We start from the raw sequence: 25,598 nt of genomic DNA, 5'->3' as shown, positions 1-25,598 counted from the left end.
TGGACTGCAAGGAGATCCAACCAGTCCATTCTAAAGGAGATCAGCTCTGGGTGTTCTTTGGAAGGAATGACGCTAAAGCTGAAACTCCAGTACTTTGGCCACCTCATGGGAAGAGTTGACTCATTGGAAAAGACTCTGATGCTGGGAGGGATTGGGGGCAGGAGGAGAAGGGGACAACAGAGGATGAGATGGCTGGATGGCATCACTGACTCGATGACGTGAGTTTGAGTGAACTCCAGGAGATGGTGATGGACAGGGAGGCCTGGCGTGCTGCAATTCATGGGGTCGCAAAGAGTCGGACAGGACTGAGCGACTGAACTGAACTGAACTGAAATAAATTCAGAAATGAAAATATAATCCCTTATTTCTTTTTTGGCTTTGGCTACCAGGAAATTCTGAGTAAATTCTGGTTCTCAGTGTCAGTAAAAATTGCACCTGTATGCAATTTTTGGTACATGGTACATAACATCTAACTTGTATTCTTCTACAATACACTTTATTTGTCTTTTCTCTTATTTTAAAAATGAGGAAAAGTTTAAAGACAATTTAAAAGGTAATTGTTTAAATTAATATTTTAAAATTTAAAGCTTAAAAAATAAATTTAAAAAATTATACCTCTGTTCTTGCCTCCTAAGGAATTCTCAATTTTGGAGAAAAGAAAAATGCAAAAAGCTCTTGAATAGATATTTTTATAAAAAAAATTTTGTACAATTTTAAAGTAAAAAGGGCCCCTGATAAGCAGCCCACCTCATTAGAAGGCCACAGGCATTGTGCTACCTGCAGCCACGGAGTGCTGCCTCATGGGGCCCACACCAGGTCATCCCTCCTCCCGCCACTCCAGTTATCTCATCGGCAAGCAGAATCCAAGAGGTCATAGCACATCTTCCCTTCAGTGTAGAAAACCTTGAAAGATACTGTTCTGGAAACAAATATTTTGTGAAAGGTCTGTGTTAGGCACTTTAGAAATCTTTTAAAAAATATTTCTGAGCATCTGGACTCAATACCACAGTGGATCAGAGTAGACAACCACAGTGCATCTTGACAGAAGTAATTTTTGAAATCAAAGTTTTTATAACAACCTGCAGGTCTGAAACTGCCCGGCGATGACTGCTGGAGACAGTTTTCAGAAGCACTGTGATGAGGGGATATGGCAATGTGTTAATGTGGAAACACAATAGCTGCATTCACTGCAAACTGTCACTGAGTCTGGTGCAGGCTTGCAGGCATTACAGCTGAACAGTGCTTTTTCCTTTACATGCAACTTCCGTCTCATACAACCATGAATGTCACTGTGAAGCATGTTATTACAGACTGAGATGAGTCACAACTATACGATTAGTTACACCTTGTAACAGCCCTGTGATCCAGCTGGAGATTAATGTGTGTGTTCCCCGAAGACATTTTTCCTTGATTAGCTTCCTCTGGTGATGGAGAGAAGTACTTTTCCACTGACACTTCAACTCCTCTTCTACAGACCAGAAAACAAAACTAATCCATCTTTTCTTCTCAGTAAAATTCAGAATTTTGACATGCTACTTGATAGAAGAGAGGTCAATGATATAACAGACTTGAGGGGAGTTTGGTTGTCCTGGTTCTTTTACTGTGTTTTCTATATTTATATGATATTTGAGAACCTAACCAAAGAACTAGAATTGAAAGGCGCTTCAGCAAGAACTAAGAAGCACTATACAAATTGGATTTGACATCAGGTTACCTATTTTTCCATCCAAGTGGGACTCTGCCATGTCTTGAGATAAAAACGAGGGTCAGGTCCTTCTACAATTGTGAATGAGTTCATCATGGGGCTATAATAAGCAGACAATTTCCACAGCAGCTCCTGATCTAGCAGCATGGGAAACACCTGCTTGATTATTTAGTATTTCAAAAGATCTTTTACCTTGAAATCCATTAGTTCTATTCTCTTTTAATACAAGGTTAGGCACTGAAGGAAATAAACAAGCTTAGACAAGGGTTAGCATTTTGCCATGGCTAAGGTCTCTATTATTTTTATTCCAGTTAACACTTGGGAACAGAGAAGTTACCCTATTTCTCACCTGCAGTGATGTAAAATTTGGGGTTTTGATGTGAACTAGACTTGTACCTCTGCACTAGTTCTAGCAGGAGTGTATTGAAGATCCCAGGCCTCTAAATTCCTCCCTGTGAAATGGGTAGATAATATATTGGGGGCTGGATTGAATGAGTTATAGATGAAAAAATTTATAGATTACAAGATTATAATATTTCCATTATTATTCACAGGTAGAGGAAACACCCAAAGAGCTCCATCAAAAATCATGACAATCATCACAAGTTACTAGATCTGTAATTTTAATATAAACACCCTAGTTTCTCTGTCCTGCAATTCCACCTCCATTGTGGATTAGATTCTGGTTTATAAAACTTAAGAATGGAAATCAAATTGCTCTCTACCAAAGAAGATTAAGGATTCCAGTCTGCTTTGCTTTCGAAGCAAAGCACCAGAAGCACTTTCTTTCCCTCATGGAAAACTTCCAAAGCAACCTGTCCAATTTCTACTGATTAAGTGGGTGGTTCGTCCCACTACTATTGCTGTGATGTGTTGTTTTTTTCTGGATCAGTGAAATATGGTCATCATACCTCATTATGATCAGTTTAAATTCTTTACTGTAGATTAAATAGAAGCTATCACAGAATATAATGTAACTTACGGGTACACAAATTATAATGACCTTGTAGGTCACTAAAAGTTGAAACCAACAAGAGTTCCAGACAAATCTACACAAAAATTATGGGATCGTGAAGCAATAATGTTGATAAGATATTTTAGTAGATAAATCTTAGCAGCTTATTCATGGCATGCAGGGAGAGAAACTTCTAATTTCATAACTAGTTTAAAATCTTTTCAAAAGTTTATACTTTTTAATGTATCTGATATTGCTAATTTTTTGTGATTATTATTATTAACATAAGAAATTTTTTTTTAAATTTGACCTTACTAAGCAAGGCTTGATTTTTATCCCCAGCAAGAATAAATGATTACCAAATAAGGAAATCGTTACTAAATTGTTTTTACTCATTTAACATTATAATCTAAGGAAAATGACATAGTTCCTTTAAAGTGGAATGCTCTGCGCTAAAGAATGTATGATACAGTGGGCTTGTATTTATCTACAGAAGAGTACTCTCTATATATCATACCAGTAATCAGGAAAGGGAAGTAAAGAAGCTTGAGGGAGGATTTTTGTTTGTTTTTGAAGGAAAAAAAATCTATTTCTTTTTTTTTTAAATTTCATTTTATTTTTAAACTTTACATAATTGTATTAGTTTTGCCAAATATCAAAATGAATCCGCCACAGGTATACATGTGTTCCCCATCCTGAACCCTCCTCCCTCCTCCCTCCCCATACCATCCCTCTGGGTCATCCCAGTGCACTAGCCCCAAGCATCCAGTATCGTGCATCGAACCTGGACTGGCAACTCGTTTCTTACATGATATTTTACATGTTTCAATGTCATTCTCCCAAATCTTCCCACCCTCTCCCTCTCCCACAGAGTCCATAAGACTGTTCTATACACCATAGAAAACTATAAAACACTGGTGAAAGAAATGAAAGAGGACACTAATAGATGGAGAAATATACCATGTTCACGGATTGGAAGAATCAATATAGTGAAAATGAGTATACTACCCAAAGCAATTTATAGATTCAACACAATCCCTATCAAGCTACCAACAGTATTCTTCACAGAGCTAGAACATACAATTTCACAATTTGTATGGAAATACAAAAAACCTCGAATAGCCAAAGCGATCTTGAGAAAGAAGAATGGAACTGGAGGAATCAACCTACCTGACTTCAGGCTCTACTACAAAGCCACAGTTATCAAGACAGTATGGTACTGGCACAAAGACAGAAATATAGATCAATGGAACAAAATAGAAAGCCCAGAGATAAATCCACGCACATATGGACACCTTATCTTTGACAAAGGAGGCAAGAATATACAATGGATTAAAGACAATCTCTTTAACAAGTGGTGCTGGGAAATCTGGTCAACCACTTGTAAAAGAATGAAACTAGAACACTTTCTAACACCATACACCAAAATAAACTCAAAATGGATTAAAGATCTAAACGTAAGACCAGAAACTATAAAACTCCTAGAGGAGAACATAGGCAAAACACTCTCTGACATACATCACAGCAGGATCCTCTATGACCCACCTCCCAGAATATTGGAAATAAAATCAAAAATAAACAAATGGGACCTAATTAACCTTAAAAGCTTCTGCACATCAAAGGAAACTATTAGCAAGGTGAAAAGACAGCCTTCAGAATGGGAGAAAATAATAGCAAATGAAGCAACTGACAAACAACTAATCTCAAAAATATACAAGCAACTCCTACAGCTCAACTCCAGAAAAATAAACGATCCAATCAAAAAATGGGCCAAAGAACTAAATAGACATTTCTCCAAAGAAGACATACAGATGGCTAACAAACACATGAAAAGATGCTCAACATCACTCATTATCAGAGAAATGCAAATCAAAACCACTGTGAGGTACCATTTCACACCAGTCAGAATGGCTGTGATCCAAAAATCTACAAATAATAAATGCTGGAGAGGGTGTGGAGAAAAGGGAACCCTCTTACACTGTTGGTGGGAATGCAAACTAGTACAGCCACTATGGAGAACAGTGTGGAGACTCCTTAAAAAACTGGAAATAGAACTGCCTTATGATCCAGCAATCCCACTGCTGGGCATACACACTGAGGAAACCAGAAGGGAAAGAGACACGTGTACCCCAATGTTCATCGCAGCACTCTTTATAATAGCCAGGACATGGAAGCAACCTAGATGTCCATCAGCAGATGAATGGATAAGAAAGCAGTGGTACATATACACAATGGAGTATTACTCAGCCATTAAAAATAATACATTTGAATCAGTTCTAATGTGGTGGATGAAACTGGAGCCTATTATACAGAGTGAAGTAAGCCAGAAGGAAAAACATAAATACAGTATACTAACGCATATATATGGAATTTAGAAAGATGGTAACAATAACCTGGTGTACGAGACAGCAAAAAAATCTATTTCTAAGTGCAGAAATCAGAATAAGACAATTTCAGACCATTAATCAGACAACAGATATGATGGTATTCTACAGTTTTCTTCCTTTGTCCTCCCGACCCCAGGCTAAAAGACAAGAATATTTGAAAGAAGAAAAAATGAGGCAATTTTGAGGATCATCTGAAAAATTCTAAGTTGATCATGAAACTATTTCTGCTAAATAGTTAAAGAATTAAAGCTTAAAATAGAAGAAAAAGTCTTTGAAAGCAATGTGGCTTGTAAACAAAAAAAAAATGACACAAGACATTGATAATATAATAAAACTCAATTAATAGATTTATTAAAAACCTCATGTCCTTTTGATAAAAAATACTTTTAAAAATGCCTATGAAATATTTAAAATTTATCTGGCTTCAAGTAGTACCTCAACAAAAATCTCCAAGTAGAGATTTTATAGGGTACCTGTCTTGATATTGAGCCAGTAAAATTAGAAATAAAAATTTGAAATGTTACTAATAAATCTTGATCACCTGAAAACTAACACATTTTAAGATAAGGCTTGATTCAAAGAGACCAGTTGTCTTGCTGTTCACGTTGTTCACACTGTTCACTAAACCCAGGATAGGCAAGGCATGAGTTAAGAGCCTGGAAGAAGACTTGAGGAGCCACAGGCACTACAGACACATTTATTCTCTCCTGGCTGGCCCAGCAGCCTTAGCAGCAGCCATAACATGACACACTACAGCACAGCCTCTCCCGTGGCTGGCCCAGCAGCCGTAATAGTATTCTCCTCTGGCTGATGCAGCAGACACAGCTTGGCCACAGTGGTAAAATGTCCCCACTTTCTAGGTGGAGCTCATGTATATGAATGCTGCACACAGCCCGTGACCAAGTGAGTACTTCGTGACATGCATGTGCAGGCTACAAATGATCTCAGCTGTTACATAATCCTTATTTACAAAACAAGAGCAAGAGGCTGTGGAGTGAGAGAGTCTGACCATACCATCCTGGGTAATTTGCTCTTTCCATACACTTACTTTTCAAGAAAACATAACTGCAGTTTTATTTACACTGTTCTTGACCATAAGAACATAGAATTCCCTAATCCGTATTATGAACTCTGTATAAATGAAACTTCAAACATATTAAGACAGTATCAAAAAATAAAGAAGGGGAAGGCGCCAAGATGGCGGAGGAGTAGGACAGGGAAAACACTTTCTCCCCCACAAATTCATCAAAAGAGCATTTAAACATCAAGTAAATTCCACAAAACAACTTCTGAATGCCGGCAGAGGACATCAGGCACCCAGAAAAGCAACCCAACTCCTCAAAAGGAGGTAGGAAAAAATATTAAAGACAATAAAAGAGACAAAAGAGGGAGGGACGGAGTTCCGTCCCGGGAAGGGAGTCTTAAAAAGAGAGAAGTTTCCAAACACCAGGAAACCTTCTCACTGCCGAATGCGTGCCGAGCTTTGGAAGCACAGAGGACAACATAACAGGGAGAAAAAATAAATAAACAATTAAAACTCACAGATTGCGAGCCCTACGGTAACTCCTCCAGCGGAGAAGCAGCGCAGACGCCTGCATCCGCCATTAGCAAGCGGGGGCTGGGCAGGGAGGCGCGACGCGGGCTGCATCGCTGAGAGTAAGAATCTGGCCTGAATACCCTGAGCACTATCTGAGCGAAATAATTTGGGCTAGCAAACCAGACTGTGGGATATCTACCATGCGAAAAGCCAGCCCTAACCTAAGACACCGCCAGCCCGTGCACGGAACAAAGGACTAAACAGAGATAGCCGGCTGCAGACCTTCCCCCTCCAGTGACAGGCAGCCAGAGCCGGAAGGGGGCAATCGCAGCCCCAGAGAGACATTATAAAACTGGCTTCTTTGCTAACTAAAACTTATTGGGGGTCTGGACTGTCAACATCTGCCTGAGAAGGTGCGCCGGTTTTACACCCAGATAACCAAGTGGCGGGGAGGCGATAAGTCGCAGCATTGGCGCTCGCCAAACACCTCATCACCTGAGCTGCTCGGACCTGGGAAGAGCACAAAACGCAGCCCCAACTGAGTCTGCGCCTCTGAGGACTACCTGAGTGCCTGAACCTGAGCAGCTTGGACCTGGGAGGTGCATGCAACCCAGGGCCAGCCTCGGATTGTTCCCGACGGAACAACCTAGAGCCTGAGCAGTGTGGGCAGGGAGGCTACACGCGCCGTGAGCGGGGGCAGACCCAGTGTGGCTGAGGCATTGCGAGCGCACGCCAGTGTCATTTGTTTGCAGCTTCCCTCCCTCCCTCCCCATAGCGCGACTGAACAAAGAGAAGAAATACAGCTCAACCCACCAGAACACCGACACAAGCTTCCCTAACCAGGAAACCTTGACAAGCCACCTCTACATACCCACACACAGCGAGGAAACGCCACAATAAAGAGAACTCCACAAACTGCCAGAATACAGAAAGGACTCCCAAACTCAGCAATTTAAACAAGATGAAGAGACAGAGGAATACCCAGCAGATAAAGGAACAGGATAAATCCCCACCAAACCAAACAAAAGAGGAAGAGATAGGGAATCTACCTGATAAAGAATTCCAAATAATGATAGTGAAATTGATCCAAAATCTTGAAATTAAAATGGAATCACAGATAAATAGCCTGGAGACAAGGATTGAGAAGATGCAAGAAAGGTTTAACAAGGACCTAGAAGAAATAAAAAAGAGTCAATATATAATGAATAATGCAATAAATGAAATTAAAAACACTCTGGAGGCAACAAATAGTAGAATAACAGAGGCAGAAGATAGGATTAGTGAATTAGAAGATAGAATGGTAGAAATAAATGAATCAGAGAGGATAAAAGAAAAACGAATTAAAAGAAATGAGGACAATCTCAGAGACCTCCAGGACAATATTAAACGCTACAACATTTGAATCATAGGGGTTCCAGAAGAAGAAGACAAAAAGAAAGACCGTGAGAAAATACTTGAGGAGATAATAGTTGAAAACTTCCCTAAAATGGGGAAGGAAATAATCATCCAAGTCCAAGAAACCCAGAGAGTCCCAAACAGGATAAACCCAAGGAGAAACACCCCAAGACACATATTAATCAAATTAACAAAGATCAAACACAAAGAACAAATATTAAAAGCAGCAAGGGAAAAACAACAAATAACACACAAGGGAATTCCCATAAGGATAACAGCTGATCTTTCAATAGAAACTCTTCAAGCCAGGAGGGAATGGCAAGACATACTTAAAATGATGAAAGAAAATAACCTACAGCCCAAATTATTGTACCCAGCAAGGATCTCATTCAAGTATGAAGGAGAAATTAAAAGCTTTTCAGACAAGCAAAAGCTGAGAGAATTCTGCACCACCAAACCAGCTCTCCAACAAATACTAAAGGATATTCTCTAGACAGGAAATACAAAAATGGTGTATAAACTCGAACCCAAAACAATAAAGTAAATGGCAACGGGATCATACTTATTAGTAATTACCTTAAACGTAAATGGGTTGAATGCCCCAACCAAAGGACAAAGACTGGCTGAATGGATACAAAAACAAGACCCCTACATATGTTGTCTACAAGAGACCCACCTCAAAACAGGGGACACATACAGACTGAAAGTGAAGGGCTGGAAAAAGATTTTCCATGCAAATTGGGACCAAAAGAAAGCAGGAGTCACAATACTCGTATCAGATAAATTAGACTTTAAAACAAAGGCTGTGAAAAGAGACAAAGAAGGTCACTACATAATGATCAAAGGATCAATCCAAGAAGAAGATATAACAATTATAAATATATATCCACCCAACATGGGAGCACCGCAGTATGTAAGACAAATCCTAACAAGTATGAAAGGAGAAATTAACAATAACACAATAATAGTGGGATACTTTAATACCCCATTCACACTTATGGATAGATCAACTAAACAGAAAATTAACAAGGAAAAAAAAAAAAAAAAACATGTATCTATAAAGTTCACTAAAGCAAAGCACAGTAAAATGAGGTATGGCAAAATAAAATAAAATAAAATAAAAAGTTGAGGTTGATTTTTTTCTTATGTAAAAGAAATCTGGAGCTACACAATCCAGGCCTATGTGGTAACTCTGTAGGCCACAGAGATGATCCCCTTCTACTCTGCCATGATTAGTGTACTACCTCATGACCCAGGATGGCTGTTAGTGCTCCAGTCATCACATTCACACTCCAGCCAACAGGAAGGAGGAAGGGGCAAAGAAGTCTCTGTACCTTCCTTCTAAAGACACTTTTCAGAAGTTACAAAACACTTTCTTACATCTAACTGGCTAAATTTTAGTCATTTGACTATGACCTAGCTTTAAGGGAGAGTAGCAGTGTAGCAGTGTTTTGTTAAAAGTTGGGTTTCTTAATACTAAGAAAATAAGTAAGAGTAGATATTGGATAACAAAATTATTTCAGGGACCATTTTTCTCTTGACCAAACAGAATATAAAGACAATGGATAGATTATGATCATCATAAAAATATACTCTACCTTTTAAAATGATACGTAGATACAGAGTTATCTGTTCTGGATCCCAGAAAACTTTAATTGTATTATGTCAAAGAGAATGGCATCAATAAAGAGATCACTGAACTGGTTTAAAAAAAAAAATAAAGAAAAAAAATAAAAAGAAAAGAAAGTTACACTATGGACTTGTGTTCAGTTGTGTCTGACTCTTTGTGATCCCGTGGACTCTGCCATCAGGCTCCTCTGCCCATGGAATTTTCAAGACAAGAATACTAGGGTGTGTTGCCACTTTCTTCTCCAGGGGGTATTCCCGTCCCAAGAATCGAATCTTCACTCTTGCATCTCCTGCATTGGCAACTGGATTCTTTACCACTGTGCCACCTGGGAAGCCTATACTATGGTATTATTTGGGACTAAAGATGAAAAAATTCCTTTAACATATTAGCATGTGTCTAATAATGTATCTAATAGTAGCATGTATGTTTGATACACCAGCAGTGTACCAAAAAATGCTCCAGGAATAAAATAAGATTTATTCAGGATATTTCCTTATCAGGAAATTGATCAACAATTCTTTGATAAAGAAAAACATTATGATCCTATAGTTAAGGTGTTTAACAAACTTTGGCACTCTTACTGCAATGTAAGCTTTAAGTAAATATTGAAGGAAATCTTTACAGTGATAAAGATAATATCTTAAAAATCATTATCAAATATTAAATGGCAAAATACTAAAATTACACTAATTAAAGATGTTCTTTTAGGGATACTTGCTCTTTTTATATGATTTTATTTACTCTGGCTGCTCTGGGCCTTCTTTGCTGCACGTGGGCTTCTCTCTGCTTTGCTGAGCGGGGCCTGCTCTCTATTTGCGGTGTGCAGGCTTTTCACTGCAGTGGCTTCACAGCTGTGGCACCTGGGCCCTCGGGCACAGGGTCAATAGTTATGTTACATCGGCTTGGTTGCTGTATGGTAAGTGAGGTCTTCCTGGATCAGGGATGGAACCCATGTCTCCTGCATTGGCAGGAAGACTCTCTACCACTGAGCCACCAGGGAAACATGAGATGCTTGCTCTTGCTATTATTATTCAGCTTAACTTAGAGTTTCTAACAAACGTAACAACAAAAAGATAAAATCTTTGAAATATTATTGAAAAAGAAGCTATAAATAAGCCATTTTTCTTTATTGATAAATATAATATTATATAAATTCCAACTTCCTCTAGTTATAAAGGGGCTTCCCTGGTGGGTCAGAGGTTAAAGCAGGAGACCTGGGTTCGACCCCTGGGTCGGGAAGATCCCCTGGAGAAGGAAATGGCAACCCACTCCAGTATTCTTGCCTGGAGAATCCCATGGACTGAGGAGCCTGGTGGGCTACCATCCACAGGGTCACAAAGAGTCGGACACTACTGAGCGACTTCACTTTCACTTTCTTTCTTTTTAGTTATAAAAGGAAACTGCAGTTAATGAGACTTTAATACAATGGCTAGATAGAGAATATGTATACCACGGCAGAGTCTACAAATTTCCTAAAACCCACTATCCCTTCTTCTGTACTAAGAAAATAGTAACCAGGTATGCATTATCCCTGTCATGTTACATCTCTCAAGGTTCCTTCCAATTACAGGTTGCCTATGGCCAAATTCCCTCCAGTGAGATGTGGGCAGAGCTAATATTTGTCAGCTATCTGCTTGTCCCATAAATCTAAACTTTACCCCATGTTCTCTTCTGCTGCTCTATGTAAGGATGGCGTCTATTGGAACAAGCCAGGAAGCACATATTAAAGGTGGTAGAGCTGAATTCCCCTGAGTCCCTTAATGACCATTAGTGAAAAGCCATCTGCTAATTTGTAATATACATTCTAAACAGTCACAAGAGATAAATAAATTTGTATTTCTTTGGGGTCACCACATTTTTGTATTTCTTTATATAACAGTTTAGTCTCTCCTAATGGAAATACTGCAAAATCAATAGCTTTCTCTCTTCTAGTTATAAATACCCAGAAGTGTAAAAATAAAACCCAAACCTATAAAACACTTAAGAATAGATGTGAAAAGATCCTCTTAAAATCTTATTAAAATATAAAATATAATATCTTATTGAGGAGTATAAATCATGATCTTAAAACATTCTTTAATGGCAAGAATATTTCATAAAATATAGATCTTCTATAAATTGACATGTAAATAGAGTGTCGGTTCAATAAAGTCTCAAATGAAATTCAATTTTTTTGAAGTAGAAAGAAAATAGATAAAATGATTTTAAAGAGCATGTATATAAAAATAAATGTCTGAGAATAGAAAAAAAATACTGGAAAAAAAGGACATCTCCTTATGCTAGGCACTACCCATATAAAGTCACTGTCATTAAGTCAGTATGATATTGACATAAGAATTAATCAAAAGTCTGAAACCCAGGATAGAAGATCCAGAAATAGGTATAAGAATTTCACATGTGACAAAGCTAGTAGTAAAATTAATATTGAAATGATAGTTGATATAATAAATTATGTCTGACTCTTTGTGACTCCATGGACTGTAGTCTGCCAGGCCCCTCTGTCCACGGGGATTCTCCAGGCAAGAATACTGGAGTGGGTTGCCATGCTCTCCTCCAGGGGATCTTTCCAACTCATGGGTTGAACCCAGGTCTCCCACATTACAGGTGGATTATTTACCATCTGAGTCATCAGGGAAACCCAAGAACACTGAAGTAGGTAGCATTTTGCTTCTCCAGGGGATCTTCCCAACCCAGAAATTGAACCGGGGACTCCTGCATGGCAGGCGGATTCATTACCAGCTGAGTTGCCAGGGAAATCCTAATCAAAAGTCAGTAAAATCCAGAATAGAAAACCCAGAAATAATTATAGGAATTTCACATTTAATAAAACTAGTAGTCAAATTAATATTGAAATGATAGGTAATATAATAAATGCTTCTGGACAAGAAAAAGTAAACCCATATCAAATGACATTTATAGCCAGAGTATATAAAACAAAGTCTAAATTGTAAAAAATAATAAAAAGTCCTTGAAATAAGCCTACATTATAAATGCAATTTTGGGGTGAGAGAGATCTATATAATATAGGAATCAGAAGCGGTAAGTTGTATTTGGTTATATTATATTGGAAAAATGCAATAATGGAAGTGAATAAACAAACAATAGAGTTAGAAAAAAAGTACAGTACAGAAGACTGATAAAGTTCAGTTTCTATAATTATCAAAATGATAGTTGGTAAGTCATGTCCAACTCTTTGCGACCCCATGGACTATAGCCTGCCAGGCTCCTCTGTCCATGTGATTCTCCAGGCAAGAATACTGGAGTGGGTAGCTGTTTCCTTCTCAAGGGATTGAACCTGGATCTCCTGCACTGCAGGCAGATTTTTTTTTTATGATCTGAATCAGCAAGGAAGCCAAGGCTTTGTCAATTCACACATACACACAAAATGGTAACAGAAAGAATCCCAACAACAACAGCAACAACAAAAATTAAGCAAAAGACAAGAATTGAAATGAATAAAAAGTAACTACAGATTGTTAATATGCATATGACAGCATACTTAAAATCACAAGCAGTCAGGAGAATGAAAATTGAGGTAACAAGACAATGTTTTATATCCATTGTGCTGGGAAAATGGAAAAGAGAAATAGCCTCTATTGTTGGTGGGTAAGAAGAAGAAATTCTCTTAAAAATTACTAGCAGGTCTGTTAATTTCTGCAGTATCATTTGAACAACAACCAAAAAAAAAAAAAAAACATTTTTCAACATCTGTTAAATTTTAAAATATCATTTTATGCAGCAATCTCACCCCTGGGAATCTATCCCAGAGAAATAAAAGCACTGGTACATAAGGGTATGTAAATAAGAACTCAATACAGCTTTGTTTTTAATTGACAGAAAAACTGTCTTGCAACAGAGATGAGTCAGTTGGTAAGTTAATATCTGGCACCTTTAAGCCCACTCTCCTAAATTCTACTCTGGATCTGGGATGCTGCAAAGTCACACATCTCCCTCTGAATACAGTCTATGAAGGGCCCCACAGGGAAACTGGAAGCCTGGGTAAAGAATGTGGGACGGCTTCCTGTCGGCTCTTTAACTGCTTCTTGTGTGTGAGCATCAGCCTAGGATCATTTCTTCCTCAAGCAGCACACTTGTGGAAGCAGATTCAGGTTTTAGACTCCAGCACCAGCCCAGCTGGCTCCCTCTTCAGAAGTCTGAGTTTTGGTTCCATTGGTGCCTCCTTCAAGCTTTTAATAATTCCATTATCCTTCTTTTGTTCACACAGACCTGGGGGCAGATGATGGCTTCTGGCAATTCCAGTTTGTAATATCTTACTGTCCTGGTTTTTTTTTTTTTTTTTTTTTTTTACCCCTTTACTGTTACCTAGTGATCTTTTACAGCTAGGAAATAAGTCTTTATAATAAATTACATATGATAAAACAAAAATTCTGGTTTCTGTCTCCTGACCAGAACCTGACTAACAGAGTAAACAATGCTCATTAGCAGAGAAATGATTAAGTTATAGTGGAACTACAGCCTGAAATATTACGCAATAATGAAAAAGAATGAATTGGCTCTCTGCCATTTGACCTAAAGGGATTTCCACCAAATAAGACTGAGAATGTAAAGTAAAATGAGAAGTGGTATAATAGGATTATTTGTAAAACATATAAAGGCAGACCCTCTGTAATTGTCTATGGATGCATATATTTCTGTGTAGACACATATCAGTGCATGGCTATATGAAGACAGAAACAGTCACAGAAAGATACACATGAATTTCTAATGGTGCAGGTGGGAGGGCAGAGAAAGGAGACAGGGAAAAAGGCCTTAAGGAGCAAAAGAACATGTTGGAAATTGTTTATGTAAAATTATGTATGTATGTGATGTGTGTATGAAAATTGCAATCATTTATGAAGTTAGGCATGATGCTATTAAGGTAAAAAAAAAAGAGTTAAAGTATATAGGATGAGTTCATTTATTTAAACACAAGTAAACAGAGCCATGCTCAAACTACCGCACAATTGCATTCATCTCACATGCTAGTAAAGTAATGTTCAAAATTCTCCAAGCCAGGCTTCAGCAATATGTGAACCATGAACTTCCAGATGTTCAAGCTGGTTTTAGAAAAGGCAGAGAAACCAGAGATCAAATTGCCAACATCCGCTGGATCATGGAAAAAGCAAAAGAGTTCCAGAAAAACATCTATTTCTGCTTTATTGACTATGCCAAAGCCTTTGACTGTGTGGATCACAATAAACTGTGGAAAATTCTGAAAGAGATGGAAATACCAGACCACCTGACCTGCCTTTTGAGAAACCTATAGCAGGTCAGGAAGCAACAGTTAGAACTGGACATGGAACAACAGACTGGTTCCAAATAGGAAAAGGAGTACATCAAGGCTGTATATTGTCATCCTGCTTATTTAACTTATATGCAGAGTACATCATGAGAAACGCTGGGCTGGAAGAAGCACAAGCTGGAATCAAGATTGCCAGGAGAAATATCAATAACCTCAGATATGCAGATGACACCACGCTTATGGCAGAAAGTGAAGAGGAACTAAAAAGCCTCCTGATGCAACTGAAAGAGGAGAGTGAAAAAGTTGGCTTAAAGCTCAACATTCAGAAAACGAAGATCATGACATCTGGTCCCATCACTTCATGTAAAATAGATGGGGAAACAGTGCAAACAGTGTCAGACTTTATTTTGGGGGGCTCCAAAATCACTGCAGATGGTGATTGCAGCCATGAAATTAAAAGACACTTACTCCTTGGAAGGAAAGTTATGACCAACCTAGAAAGCATACTGAAAGGCAGAGATATTACTTTGCCAACAAAGGTCCGTCTAGTCAAGGCTATGGTTTTTCCTGTGGTCATGTATGGATGTGAGAGTTGGACTGTGAAGAAAGCTGAGCGCCGAAGAATTGATGCTTTGTTGGAGAAGACTCTTGAGAATCCCTTGGACTGCAAGGAGATCCAACTAGTCCATCCCAAAGGAGATCAGCCCTGGGTGTTCATTGGAAGGACTGAAACTCCAATACTTTGGCCACCTCATGCGAAGAGTTGACTCATTGGAAAAGACTCTGATGCTGGGAGGGATTGGGGGCAGGAGGAGAAGGGGATGACAGAGGATGAGATGGCTGGATGGCACCACCGACTCGATACACATGAGTTTGGGTGAAATCTGGGAATTGGTGATGGACAGGGAGGCCTGGAGTGCTGCAATTCATGGGGTCCCAAATAGTCAGACACGATTGAGTGACTGAACTGAACTGAACTGAAATAGAGCCTTTTTGTATAAAAGCAGTGTCCACAGCTCTGAAAGGAAGATTGCCTCCTAATAGGGGATGTGGCATTTTGGACAAGTTAAGTGTTTGCAATTCCTTGCAAGAAAACAAAAGGAAATGAGTTTTTAAAAAGAGTTTGCACACTCTAGTTTGAAAATGTTTCAAACCACAACTTATTTGGATGAGAAAAACAGAACATAAAGAAATTGGTCATTGGCTAAGTTGCCAGAGCACCAGGGAAAAGACCATGAGGGTTTCTTTAATTCACCCATCTTTACAGTTATGAAAAGACAGAGAATAAAGGGTGCAGAAAGCTGATAAATGCAGGAGGCTATGGCTTCATTTCAGGGATTGTATGAAAGGTGAGTGATATTAGGTCTTTTTTTTGGGCAATTACTTCTTTTTGAATTGAAGTATAGTTGATGTATAATATTATATAAGTTAAAGGTATACAATATAATGATTCACGAATTTTAAGGTTGTATTTCTTTTATAGTTATTATAAAATAATGACTATATTTTCCATGTTCTGCAATATGCCCTTGTGACTTGCTTTATACATAATAGCTTGTATTTTTTTACCCCTTGCCCTGATCTTGCCCCTTCTCACCCCTCCCCACACTAGTAATCACTAGTGTGTTCTCTATATCTGATTAGTTTATTTTTTGTTATAGTCACTAGCCTGTTGTATTCTTTAGATCCCACATATAAGTGATGCCACTTATCTGAACTGAACTGATAAATGATGTCATATGATGTATTTTTACATTATATAGATTCAATTCAGTTCAGTTCAGTCTCTCAGTCGTGCCGACTCTTTGTGACTTCACTAACTGCAGTACACCAGGCCTCCCTGTCCGTCACCAGTTCCCAGAGTTTACTTAAACTAATGTCCATTAAGTCAGTGATGCCATCAAACTATCTCTTTCTGTCATCCCCTACTCTTCCTGCCTTCAATCTTTCCCAGCTTCAGGGTCTTTTCTAATGAGTCAGTTCTTCCCATCAGGTGGCCAAAGCATTGGAGTTTCAGCTTCAGCATCAGTCCTTTAAGTGAATATTCAGAACTCATTTCCTTTAGAATGGACTGGTTGGATCTTTTTGCAGTCCAAGGGGCTCTCAAGAGTCTTATCCATTACCACGGTTCCAAAGCATCAATTCTTTTGTGCTTAGCTTTCAGGATAGTCCAACTCTCACATCCATACATGACTACTGAAAAAACCATAGCCTTGACTAGACAGACCTTTGTTGGCAAAGTAATGTCTCTGCTTTTTAAAATGCTGTATAGTTTGGCTATAGATTTTCTTCCAAGGAGCAAGAGTATTTTGATTACTTGGCTGCAAGCACCATATGCAGTGACTTTGGAGCCCCCCAAAATAAGATCTCCCACTGTTTCCAATTATTTCCCCATCTATGAATGATGAATTGATGGGACCAGATGCCATGATCTTAGTTTTCTGAATGCTGAGTTTTAAGTCAACTTTTTCACTCTCCTCTTTCAGTTTCATCAAGAAGCTCTTTAGTTCTTCATTTTTTTTCATAAGGGTGATGTCATCTGCATATCTGAGGTTATTGATATTTCTCCCAGTAATCTTGATTCCAGCTTGTGCTTAATCCAGCCTGGTATTTTGCATGATGTACTCTGCATATAAATTAAACAAGCAGGGTGACAATATACAGCCTTGACATACTCCTTTCCTGATTTGGCACTGGTCTGTTGTTCCATGTTCAATTCTAACTGTTGCTTCTTGACCTGCATACACATTTCTCAGGAGGCAGGTAAGGTGGTCTGTTAGTCCTATCTCTTTAAGAATTTTCCACTGTTTGTTGTTTACCCACACAGTCAAAGGTTTGGTATAGTCAATAAAGCAGAAGTAGATACTTTTCTCGAATTCTCTTGCTTTTTTAATGATCCAGGGGACATTGGCAATTTCATCTCTGGTTCCTCTGGCTTTTCTAAATTCAGCTTGAACATCTGGAAGTTCACAGTTCACATACTGTTGAAGCCTGCCTTGGAGAATTTTGAACATTACTTTGCTAATGTGTGAGATGAGTGCAATTGTGTGGTAGTTTGAGCACTCTTTGGCATTGACTTTCTTTGGGATTGAAATGAAAACTGACTTTTTCTAGTCCTGTGGCCACTGCTGAGATTTCCAAATTTGCTGACATATTGAATGCAGCACTTTCACAGCATCATCTTCCATGATTTGAAATAGCTCAACTGGAATTCCATCACCTCCACTAGCTTTCACATTCCAGGATGTCTGGCTCTAGGTGAATGATCACACCATTGTGGTTATCTGGGTCATGAAGATATATTTTGTATAGTTCTTTTGTGTATTCTTGCCACCTCTTCTTAATATCTTCCACTTCTGTTAGGTCCATACCATTTCTGTCCTTTATCTAGCCCATCTTTGCATGAAATGTTCCCTTCGTATCTCTAATTTTCTTGAAGATATCTCTAGTCTTTCCCATTCTATTGTTTTCCTCTATTTTTTGCATTAATCACTGAGGAAGGCTTTCTTAATCTCTCCTTGCTATTCTTTCGAACTCTACATTCAAATAGGTATATCTTTCCTTTTCTCCTTTGTCTTTTGCTTCTCTTCTTTTCTCAGCTCTTTGTAAGGCCTAGTTGGGCACAGTGACCTAGACAAGGACCAGAGAACAGTCACAGAGATGGTGATACTGCCCAGGTGTCAGACTTTGCCCTCACTTCATTCATTTATGGTCCATTTTTTTAAATTCCTCATTATATGATAATATTCGCCCACTAGAGAGTGTGGAATTATAAATCTTGATGCAGTATTTTTTGGGATCTTTTAGAAAGCTTGAAAGTCAAGCTTAGTTTTCATGAATGCAAGTCTTGTGCATACATGCAAGAGATCATAACCAGATTGTCTCTGAATCTTAATAGTAGCTTTAAGACAGCATTTCTGTCTTTATCTTTCTCTATTGCTCACCTTCCATAGCTGGAGTAATCCGTCTGTAGCTATTTAAAAACAAACACAAAAAACAAACCCACACTTTATCTTTAACAAAGGAGGCAAGAATATACAATGGATTAAAGACAATCTCTTTAATAAGTGGTGCTGGGTAAACTGGTCAACCACTTATAAAAGAATGAAACTAGAACACTTTCTAACACCATATACAAAAATAAACTCAAAATGAATTAAAGATCTAAATGTAAGACCAGAAACTATAAAACTCCTAGAGGAGAACATAGGCAAAACACTTTCTGACATACATCACAGCAGGATCCTCCATGACCCAACTCCAAGAATATTGGAAGTAAAAGCAAAAATAAACAAATGGGACCTAATTAAACTTAAAAGCTTCTGCACAACAAAGGAAACTCTAAGCAAGGTGAAAACACAGCCTTCAGAGTGGGAGAAAATAATAGCAAATGAAACAACCGACAAACAACTAATCTCAAAAATATACAAGCAACTCCTACAGCTCAATTCCAGAAAAATAAATGACCCAATCAAAAAATGGGCCAAAGAACTAAATAGACATTTCTCCAAAGAAGACATACAGATGGCTAACAAACACATGAAAAGATGCTCAACATCACTCATTATCAGAGAAATGCAAATCAAAACCACTGTGAGGTACCATTTCATGCCAGTCAGAATGACTGATCCAAAAGTCTACAAGGAATAAATGCTGGAGAGTGTGTGGAGAAAAGGGGACCCTCTTACACTGTTGGTGGGAATGCAAACTAGTACAGCCACTATGGAGAACAGTGTGGAGACTCCTTAAAAAACCGGAAATAGAACTGCCTTATGATCCAGTAATCCCACTGCTGGGCATACACACTGAGGAAATCAGAAGGGAAAGAGACACGTGTACCCCAGTGTTCATCGCAGCACTGTTTATAATAGCCAGGACATGGAAGCAACCTAGATGTCCATCAGCAGATGAATGGATAAGAAAGCAGTGGTACATATACACAACGGAGTATTACTCAGCCATTAAAAAGAATACATTTGAGTCAGTTCTAATGAGGTGGATGAAACTGGAGCCTATTATACAGAGTGAAGTAAGCCAGAAAGAAAAACACCAATACAGTATACTAACACATATATATGGAATTAAGAAAGATGGTAACAATAACCCTGTATACGAGACAGCAAAAAAGACCCTGATGTATAGAACAGTCTTTTGGACTCTGTGGGAGAGGGAGAGGGTGGGATTATTTGGGAGAATGGCATTGAAACATGTATAATATCATATATGAAATGAGTCACCAGTCCAGGTTCGATGCACGATACTGGATGCTTAGGGCTGGTGCACTGGGAGGACCCAGAGGGATGGTACGGGGAGGGAGGTGGGAGGAGGGTTCGGGATGGGGAACATGTGTATACCTGTGGTGGATTCATGTTGATATATGGCAAAACCAATACAATATGGTAAAGTTAAAAAATAAAATAAAATAAAAAAAATGTGATTCAGGTCTTTTTAAATTAAAGTACACTTGGTTTGCAATGTTGTGTTAGTTTCTGCTGTACAGCATGGTGATTCAGTTGGAAATATTCTCACTTTTGGTGCTTTAGAAAAGGCTGGGGGGAGACATGGGTCTATTTTCAAATTGGCCTTAATTAGTAGAGTCAACAGAAAAGTGCCAAAGACATTTGTTGTTCAGTTGCTCAGTCATATCTGACTCTTTGTGACACCCTAGAATGCAACACACCAAGCTTCCATGTCCTTCACTTTTCCCAGAGTTTCCTCAGACTCATGTCCTTTGAGTCAATTATAGCATTCAAACCATCTAATCATCTGTTGTCCCCTTCTCCTGCCCTCAATTTCCCCAGCATTGGGTCTTTTCCAGTGAGTCAGCTCTTTCCATCAGCTGGCCAAAGCATGGGAGCTTTAGCTTCAGCATCAGTCCCTCCATTGAATATTCAGGGTTGATTTCCTTTAGGATTAACTGGCTTGATCTCCTTGCTGTCCAAAGGACTCTTAAGAGTTTTCTCCAACACCATAGTTCAAAAGCATCAATTCTTCAGCATTCAGCCTTCTTTATTGTCCATCTCTCACATCTGTGGTGGCTGAGGTGGTAAAGAATCTGCCTATAATGCAGGAGACCTGAGTTTGATCCCTGGGTTGGACAGATGCCCTGGAGAAGGGGATGGCACCCCACTCCAGTATTCTTGCCTAGAGAATTCCATGGACAGAGGAGTCTTTGCATGATATACTCTACATAGAATTAAAATAAGCATGGTGACAATATACAGCCTTGATATACTACTTTCCCAATTTTGAATCAGTCCATGAATTACAAGCCAGAATCAAGATGCCTGGGGAAGTATCAATAACCTCAGATAAACAGATGACACCACCCTAATGGCAAATAAAATCCGATACTGTGAAGAACAATATTGCATAGGAACCTGAAATGTTAGGTCCATGAATCAAGGTACTGGAAGTGATCAAACAGGAGAGGGCAAGAGTGAATATCAACATTTTAGGAATCAGTGAACTAAAATGGACTGGAATGGGTGAATTTAATTCAGATGACCATTATATCTACTACTGTGGGCAAGAAGCCCTTAGAAGAAATGGAGTACCCATCATAGTCAATAAAAGAGTCCAAAATGCAGTACTTGGATGCAATCTCAAAAATGACAGAATGATCTTTATTTGTTTCCAAGGCAAACCATTCAATATCTGAGTAATGGAAGTCTATGCCCCAACAAGTAATGCTGAAGAAGCTGAAATTGAATGGCTCCATGAAGATTACAAGACCTTCTAGAAGTAACACCTCCAAAAGATGTCCTTTTCATCATAGGGGACTGGAATGCCAAAATAGGAAGTCAAGAGATACCTGGGGTAACAGGCAAATTTGGCCTTTGAGTACAAAATGAAGTAGGGCAAATGCTAACAGAGTTTTTCCAAGAGAATGCACTAGTGATAGCAAACACCCTTGTCCAACAACACAAGAGACGAATCTATACATGGACATCACCAGATGGTCAATACTGAAATCAGACTGATTATATATTTTGCAGCCAAAGATGGAGAAGCTCTATACAGTCAGCAAAAATAGACTGGGAGCTGACTGTGGCTCAGAACATGAACTCCTTATTGAAAATTCAAAATTAAATTGAAGAGAGTAGGGAAAACCATGAGACCGTTCAGGTATGACCAAAATAAAATCACTTATGATTATAAAGTGGAAAAGACAAATAGATTCAAGGGATTAGATCTGATAGACAGAGTGTCTGAAGTACTATGGACAGAGGTTCATGACATTGAACAGGAGGAAGTGATCAAGACCATCCTCAGGAAAAAGAAATGCAAAAATGCAAAATGGTTGTCTGAAGAGGCCTTACAAATAGCTGAGAAGAGAAGAGAAGTGAAAGGCAAATGAGAAAAGGAAAGATATGCCCATTTGAATGCAGAGTTTCAGAGAACAGCAAGGAGAGATAAGAAAGCCTTCCTCAGTGATCAATGTGATGAAATAGAGGAAAACAGTAGAATGGGAAAGACTAGAGATCTCCTCAAGAAAATTAGAGATTCCAAGGGAACATTTCAAGCAAAGATGAGCTCAATAAAGGACAGAAATGGTATGGACTTAACAGAAGCAGAAGATATTTAGAATAGTGGCAAGAATACACAGAAGAACTGTACAAAGAAGATCTTCATGATGCAGGTAACCATAATGGTGTGATCACTTCCCTAGAGACAGACATCCTGCAATGTGAAGTCAAGAGGGCCCTAGAAAGCATTACTATGAACAAAACTAGTGGAGGTGATGGAATTCCAATTGAGTTATGCTATGCAATGCTATGCTATGCTATGCTATGCTATGCTAAGTCACTTCAGTCATGTCCGACTCTGTGCAACCCCATAGACGGTAGCCTACCAGGCTCCCCCGTCCCTGGGATTCTCCAGGCAAGAACACTGGAGTGCGTTGCCATTTCCTTCTCCAATGCATGAAAATGAAAAGTGAAAGTGAAGTCGCTCAGTCATGTCTGACTTTTAGCGACCCCATGGACTGCAGCCTAGCAGGCTCCTCCATCCATGGGATTTTCCAGGCAAGAGTACTGGAGTGGGGTGTCATTGCCAACTGAGTTATTTCAAATCCTAAAAGATGACGTTGTGAAAGTGCTGCACTCAATATGCCAGCAAATTTGAAAAAATCATCAGTGGCCACAGGACTGGAAAAGGTCAGTCTTCATTCCAATCCCAAAGAAAGGCAATGCCAAAGAATGCTCACACTACCCACAACTGCACTCATCTCACGTTCTAGCAAAGTAATGCTCAAAATTCTCCCGGCTAGGATTAAACAGTACATGAACAATGAACTTTCAGATGTTCAAGCTGGATTTAGAAAAGGCAGAGGAACCAGAATCAAATTGCCAACATCTGTTGGATCATCAGAAAGCAAGAGAGTTCCAGAAAAACATCTACTTCTACTTTATTGATCATGCCAAAACCTTTGACTCTGTGGATCACAACAAACTGTGGAAAATTCTTAAAGAGATGGGAATACCAGACCACCTGACCTGCCTCATGAAAAGCCTATATGCATGTCAAAAGCAGAACCAGACATGGAACAACAGACTGGTTCTTATTTGGGAAAGGAGTATGTCAAGGCTGTACATTTTCACCCAGCTTATTTAACTTATACGGGTAATACATCATGTAAAACGCCAGGGTGGATGAAGCACAAGCTGGAATCAAGATTTCCAGAAGAAATATCATTAACCTTAGATACACTGATGACACCACCCTTATGACAGAAAGCAAAGAACAACTAAAGAGACTCTTGATCAAAGTGAAAGAGGAGAGAGTAAAAATTGGCTTAAAACTCAACATTCAAAAAACTAAGATCATGGCATCTGGTCCCATCACTTCATGGCAAATAGATGGGAAACAGTGGAAACAGTTGATAGACTTTATTTTTTGAGGCTCCAAAACCATTGCAGATGGTGACTGCAGCCATGAAATTAAAGGACACTTGATCCTTGGAAGAAAAGTTATGACCAATCTAGACAGCATATTAAAAACAGAGACATTACTTTGCCAACAAAGTTCTGTCTTGTCAAAGCTATGGTTTTTCCAGTAGTAATGTATGGCTGTGAGAGTTGGACCATGAAGAAAGCTGAGTGCTGAAGAATTGATGCTTGTGAACTGTGGTGTTGGAGAAGACTCTTGAGAGTCCCTTGGACTGTAAGGAGAACCAGTCAATCATAAAGAAAATGAATCCTGAATATTCATTGAAAAGACTGATCCTAAAGCTGAAACTTCAATACTTTGGCCACCTGATATAAAGAACTGACTCATTGGAAAAGACCCTGATGCTGGGAAAATTTGAAGGCAGAAGGAGAAGGGAGGGACGAGGGATGAGATGGTTGGATGGCATCACTGACTAGATGGACATGAGTTTGAGCAAGCTCTGGGAGTTGGTTCTGGACAAGGAAGCCTGGTGTGCTGCAGTCCATGATGCCTCAAAGATTCAGACACAACTGTGCGACTGAACTGATTGGAACTTAAGCCCTCGAAACAAACATATTGTACAAGTTTCCGCCAGAGGACCAAAGCCTTTTTGGGGTTTTGTAGGATAAAGCTGAGTGCTTATGGTTCTGGGGTTTTGTTGAAGTCTTATCAGATCCCAAAGTATTTTTAGCATCAGGGAGCTTTTGCATATTTTTTAAAGACTATTTTCATTATGTATTATTGCCTTTTATGTAATATGACACATGAGAACATACATTTTTGCAGCAAAAGCGTCTTCAAATTGAGAAGTACTGTATTATCAGCTACCTGGTACATTCAAATTAGACACCAAAACATGCCTCAGATGTCTTTATGTACCTGATAAAGGGCTATTTTTTGTTATTCAAAATGGCATTTTAAAAAGTGTTTCATGCCAAGTGATTAACATCTTCCAAACTGTAGTTCTCACAAATGCAAAGCAGAACAGACTTCAGCTCAGGACTTAGCCTGAGAAAAATATTTCACTGCCATAAACACAAAACTACAGCTGGATAAGTCACTCATGAAACTTAAAACCTGAAGCATATTTAAAAATTATGAATTGCTTCAAACATCATAAATATTCCTGATTCTCAAGCACAGTAACTATCCTCTACCTCCTTTCTCACTAATTTCTAGTTGAAGTATCAGGTGTGGCTGAGAATCCATTGATGAAAACAGGAAATGAAATCTGTTTCATCTATGATTGAAATTTTAGAAGAATTTATTTATTTATTTATTTTTGTCAAATGCTTTTTAGGTTAGTGACATTTGCCTTTTGGAAGAAAATATTAGTCTGTCACAAAAATCAAACAAATATTGCACAAAATTGAATTTGATAGTGTTTCAATTTTCATTTCTTTTCTCTAAAAGAGTTTACATGTGGAATAAATATTTGTTTGGATCTCATCTTACAACCCTGTACAAACATTGAATTCCAAATAGATTTTATATTGTCCTCCATGTGGTACATTTAAGACCCTTGGTAGGGCGAATACTGGATCAGATTCTATGCACTGAAATACAAGGACAGCTAGACAAATACAAATCATAAAGGAGACAGCAGACTAGTTCATGGAACAATTGATTATTTGCAAATTATGGAGGATAATTGTTATATATGAGAAAATTCAGTATGATGAAAAGGGCATGCCTTCTCTTGACATTTATACCAAGGAGATTGATAAAATTGTATGTGTGGTAAGAATTACAGAATGGTAATTTCAAAGAACACCATATCTTTAGTAAAAGAACATTAAATTGAAATGTCATGAGC

At 38.6% G+C, this 25,598-nt stretch overlaps 1 protein-coding gene across 2 annotated transcripts in view; it reads right to left on the bottom strand.

The window, feature by feature from the left end:
• The window catches only part of MARCHF1 (membrane associated ring-CH-type finger 1), a 610,217-nt gene that overhangs the window by 254,152 nt on the left and 330,467 nt on the right, over positions 1 to 25,598 (bottom strand). The gene's annotated exons all lie outside the window — the stretch shown is intronic.

The sequence above is a fragment of the Bos indicus genome, chromosome 6 (assembly GCF_029378745.1).
Source record: "Bos indicus isolate NIAB-ARS_2022 breed Sahiwal x Tharparkar chromosome 6, NIAB-ARS_B.indTharparkar_mat_pri_1.0, whole genome shotgun sequence".
Taxonomy (NCBI): domain Eukaryota; kingdom Metazoa; phylum Chordata; class Mammalia; order Artiodactyla; family Bovidae; genus Bos; species Bos indicus.
The sequence above is the reverse complement of the archived record's forward strand: the minus strand, read 5'-3'. Positions and strand labels throughout refer to the sequence as shown.